This window comes from Fundulus heteroclitus, unplaced genomic scaffold (genome assembly GCF_011125445.2).
Source record: "Fundulus heteroclitus isolate FHET01 unplaced genomic scaffold, MU-UCD_Fhet_4.1 scaffold_37, whole genome shotgun sequence".
Lineage (NCBI taxonomy): Eukaryota > Metazoa > Chordata > Actinopteri > Cyprinodontiformes > Fundulidae > Fundulus > Fundulus heteroclitus.
This window is the reverse complement of record NW_023396781.1, coordinates 4285736-4291249: the sequence shown is the minus strand read 5'-3', so window position 1 is coordinate 4291249 and position 5514 is coordinate 4285736.

The window sequence follows — 5514 nt, the reverse complement described above, 5'->3', positions numbered from 1 at the left end:
TTTTGTTTTGGTTGTCTTTTATGAGTGAAACAGTGCCTGGAGTTGGCCATGGATGTTCGATAATGTGCCTCTTGAAGATTTTGAAGAAGAGTAGGGGAAAATTGGAACAGTATTATCAGATGTAGTATTTGGGACCAGTCCAGTCTGCTGCCGCCTCCTCCAGGAAGTCCTTTCTCCCACTCAGACAATGTATCTGTGCTGTGATTCACGACTGCTCCCTGCAGCCGGAGGAAACGCCAGCACTTTCTCTGCCATCTCACTGAGAGCAGGAAGGTGATTGGTTCAGATGGAGCTGTCAGCCCTCAGGAGTGAAAGGATGCTGGGAGTGAGACCTGAAACCAACATGAGGGTCAAGGGTCGGCGTTTTAACATTACCAGCGGATGAAACAGGTTTACTAGAGCTACTAGAGTGTGCTGAGCTTTCCTCCTTCAAATCTACTTCCTATAACCATGCTTTATATAGAATACAACTAACAGAATAATGTTCTGCCTACTGTTATGTGTAAATGTGGCACCATCAGAGTCATAGTTTAGATGCACATGCTTGGTGGGTAAGAATATTCCAGTTGATCCTTTTTATGGCTGAACTGCAGCATTTCTGCAGACTATAGCTGCACAATATGCCAACTGGTCACAAAATGTTAGGATTGTAATCACAGAACTGTTTGGATGCAATATTTGGTAGGACATATTTCAAGGACCATGCTAGGTAAATCTGCAGGTTAATATATATGGCCTGTTCGATAGACACACTGTCCTGGGTGCACACGCTTGATGTATATTTGAATTGGTCCAAATGCAGCAGCTACAGCTACTAGAGCGGGCTCTTAATTGTTCAGAATGGGTCCCAGACGGTTTTGTTATTTCAGGGGAGATAAATGTTTATTTGTCAACTTTCTGAATTGTGCTGCATTTTAGCCATAATCTGTTTTTGAACAGCTGTAGTAAGCAGTCAGTCCATCAGGCTGCATACTGCCGCAACACTCAATGTTATTGAAATGCTTTTCCTTCTCATATTCTGAGGGCAAAAGGAAAGAGGCAACATCCTTGATCCTATCTGCTTACTAGAATAACAGGGATTTCCTCTGGAGTGGCCACTCACCATTACTGCACAGACAGAAAAGCTGAGAGCTGAACGGCTTTAGAATAAATCCATCTAGAGTCATTTAGCAGTTAAAATGTTTGGATTTGCCTCTGAAGCCTCAGCCTCTACTTTTATCCTAAATTTGTACTAAAGTTTCTTTTTTGTTTGTCACTTCTCTGGAAGTTTCCCAAAGAGTGTTTGTCTTACCTTTCTAAAACTACAGGAGGCACACTTTGTATTGAAAACATAGTCTTACTATTTACAGACAGATCCTCAGGTGCCATCTAGACGTGTTTCAGCAGCTGTGTGGGATGGATTCAACAGAAAGGAAACATTTACCATGAAATAAAGTCAATTTTTGCATCCGTCCTAACCAGGGACCTTAGGTTCCCCCGAATCAGCCAGGGAGTTCCCTCCTGGACCTGGTACCCACACGAGCTGATCTCAGACAAGCACAGATGGAGAGAATGAGTTCGAGAAGACTTGTTAGGGTCTAGTGAAAACTACCTTATAATAAAATCAAGTTTCCTATTGAATCAATTCCAGTGCAGGTAGAGCTGGGCCATGTGGCTTGAAAATAAAATCTTCCGATTTTTCTTTACCAAATCCGATTAATCAACCCCCCCCCCCCCCACACCCCGATTTTTGTGTCACAAAAAGAAATGATTTTAAAAACTTGCTTTTATTTCAAGCATTTTATCTGTGAGTTGACCTGAATTAAAAGTAAAAGCGCTGCACGTATTATGATGTGGTCTTCCTTTTCTGTGTTGGCACTAGTGGAAAGTTGACATGATATCAGGCTTTCCATGTGGGACAAGCGTTCTTTCTCAGTGTGTGACCTCAGTGAGTCTTCTGCCGTCTCTGATGTCACGAGGCGTTCCCAGTGCCTCCAACAATAGGCCGCAGGCTGGCTAAGCACTGCGTCCCAGGTATTCCTGAGTTCTGCTAGAGGTTCTGCTCTCCCTTCATGCAATCAGTGTGTTTAAACAAGATAAGTTTAGATTAGCCAGTTTTTCTTTTCATCATGACAGCACATCGGTTCACGCTCAGCAGAAATGAACACTTACCTTCAAATAACTGATTCAATGGAACATTGGTTTGGGTTACTATGGACTGAACATGACTGGCGTGAAGCTTCTGGCGTGAAGCTTCAGGCGTCTCCCTGAATGAAGGAGCCGATAGAAGAGGCTGCTTCCTATGACAGGTGAGCCGGTGCTGCGGAGGCTCAGCCATCAGCAGGTTGGATGCTGCTGTTTTATCAGATCCAACCAGTGACCACCCAGAAATCGAGCTGCTTTCAATTTGCTGCACTGACACTGAAATTCTGATTGTAAGGAATGTGATTAGCTCTGGCCTATCATGGAGCTCTTATTGGCCCAATGGCACAGTGGTTATTCCAGTCCGTTTAGACCACTGGTTCTCAGTCAGGACCCCCCACCCTGCATGTGTTCCACAGCTCCAGGCTTGATTTATAACAGGCCTCTGTGGCTCCTGATGGCAGCTGAGGGGGTCATTGATTCATGTGGATCAGGTGAGCTGAAGCAGAGACCCATCTACAGCATGAAGGACAGTGGGTCAGAGAACTAACTTGCATGTATTGTATTGAATACTTGAAATACTTTGGTTTTAATGCAAGCTTTAAAAATCAGTCACCTTTACAAGAAAAACAAAATAAACTGAGTAAAACCAATGTAAAAATATATTATTTACCAAATCTTTTTTCAAAGGTGTAAGCACCTTCAAAAGTGTTAACTTGAACATGACTTGAGAAATAAAGACAAATATCCCTTTTTACATATTTTTACAGTTACCATAGGCAGTAGCACATATGACAGTTTACTGTAGCTTCTGAACAGAGCTGACGCTGAACCTTCTATGTGTAAATGAAAACAAGACTGATGAGGCGATTGTCTTTGGTCAATCTGACCTGCTGACAGGATGTAACTTACAGGCCCTACTGACTCATTTGGTTGCTACTCTGTCAGAAATCTTGGGGTTATCTTTTGACACTGATCTCATTTGTTAAGCAGGCCAGTAGTTCAGTCCAGCTTTTATCATTTGAGGTTGATGAACAAAATAATGCCTGATCTTCTACAAACTGCCCATGAAAGTTATTACCACTACACTGGACTACTGCAACCCCCTCTATAGTGGGACTTGCCAGACCCTTCTTCAGCTTGTCCAAAATGCTGCTGCTGTGTGTAATAGTAATATATAAATAAACACTGACTGATCGACTGAGTACAAAAACCAGCCACCCTAGACCGTTTCTACCTGATGAATACAATGAACAGCTCACAGTTTCTGCTGTGAAACAAAATAAGCATATTTGCACAATTCCTTTACTTTACATATATAAAAAATGGCTGTAAATACACAAGCATGTGAATTCAACTCCTTTTATCAATATTTTTACATTTTCTAAAGTTTATGTATTTATTCTTAGTATCCTAATGAGTATATGTGCTCATAATATTGACCAATAAAGCGGATTCTGATTCTGATTCTGATTGTGATGTTAGATAGAATAAAATTGTTGTAGCCTTGAAATTAAAGGCGTACTTTTACTTATTCTAACTTTCCTGTTAGATTCTGCTGCTCCTTCAGACAAGAAGACTTTGGGAAACTAGAACCTGCTGCTGTGTTCCAAAGGATTGCACGCTGCCTCATTCCTTACATAACAGTGAGGAAATAAAGCTTAATAAAACATTTCTCCTGTCTCAGGTTTGTTGGTCTAGAAACTGATTCCTCTGCAGTTTGAACATTGTTCAGGGTGTTTTTGCTTCAGCTGGCTCTAATGAACCAAACACTCTAAATTCTGGCTAATGTTTCTCAGAAAAAACTGTTTATCAGATACCAGGATGAATCCTGAATGTTCCTTCTGTCACTTTAGATTTTGAAAGACTGTTTTCAATACACTGTGAGTGTTCATATATATCACTGCAGGTATAATTAATAACTGACTGTGTGCAAGCAGTAAAGCGAGGGTTGTTTCAGCTTTGGGTGTGTGTATTGGTTCACTGTAGCTTCCACAGTATATCCACAACAGAGTCTGTCATGATTTAGGTTTTTGTTTATTTGTTTTGGACTTTTCTGGACTTTCCTAGAATCAGCCCTGTCACCTCTCAGCCACCATCCCATCAGGCCAGCCCACTCCTCAGTGACCAGTCACCCCATCTGCATCCTCTGGTCTCCAGCCCATTACTGCCATTACTGCTCATGGGTTTTGGCTCAAACTCTAACCTGGGCTAAAGAGAAAAGGAACCGGACTGTTGCTCAATGGTCCAAAGTCTGGAGGAAGAGTTGAGAGGCACATAATCCACGTTACCTGAAGTCCAGCATGAAATTTCCACAGTCAGCGATGCTTTGGGGTGCCATCTCATCTGCTGGTTCTGGTCTGCTGGATGTTCTGAAGTCCACAGTCAATGCAGCTGTCTAGCAATAAATTCTAAAGCACTTCATGCTTCCCTCTCCAGACAAGCTGTATGGAGATACTTATTTTACTTCCCAGCAGGACTTGGCATTGGCCAAAGGTACCAAATGCTGGTTAAATGACCACGGTGATCCTGCTCTTGATTGGCCAGGAAACTCCCCTGACATGAGCCCCATAGAAAATCTCTGGGCTGTTGTCAAGAGGAGGATGAGAGACGCTAGACTTGTTGTCATTTCAGCTTTTAACTTTTTGTTCTCTGTCTTTTCTCTCTTCATAGTAGGTACACCTGGTCTAGTGTTCTGTTAGCTGCGACATCATCCAGAGAAGACGGCTCACCCGCTACTACCATCTAATGTAGAACAGATTCCTAGATCAATGTGTGCTTCTGTGCTTTTTGTGTCTCTGCTCTGTCTTCTCTAACCCCCAGTCGGTCGAGGCAGATGAGCGTTCACACTGAGCCTGGTTCTGCTGGAGGTTTTCCTCTCCACTGTCGCTTCATGCTTGCTCAGTATGAGGGATTGCTGCAAAGCCATCAACAATGCAGATGACTGTCCACGGTGGCTCTACGCTCTTTCAGGAGGAGTGAATGCTGCTTATTAAGACTTGATCCAATCTGCTTGGTTTCCTTAGATAGGAAACTTTTTGACCAATGTGTATAATTTGATTGAATTTGACTTTGGAAAGTGCTTTGAGATGACATGTATCATGAATTGACGCTATATAAATAAATTGAATTGAATTGAATAGACTCAACAAGGCAGATGACTTGAAGACAGCTATCAAAGCAATCTGGGCTTCCAGAACACTTCAGCGCCACAGGCTGATGGCCTCTATGCCACGGTGCATTGATGCAGGAATTTGTGCAGGTGGAGGCTCAAGTATGAATACATAGAAATGGACTGAATTTTCAGAGGCCTGACATTTTGCTTAAAACCTCTTTATTTTAATGGTCTAATGTGATATTCTAATGTTCTGAGACACTGACTTTTGGGTTTTC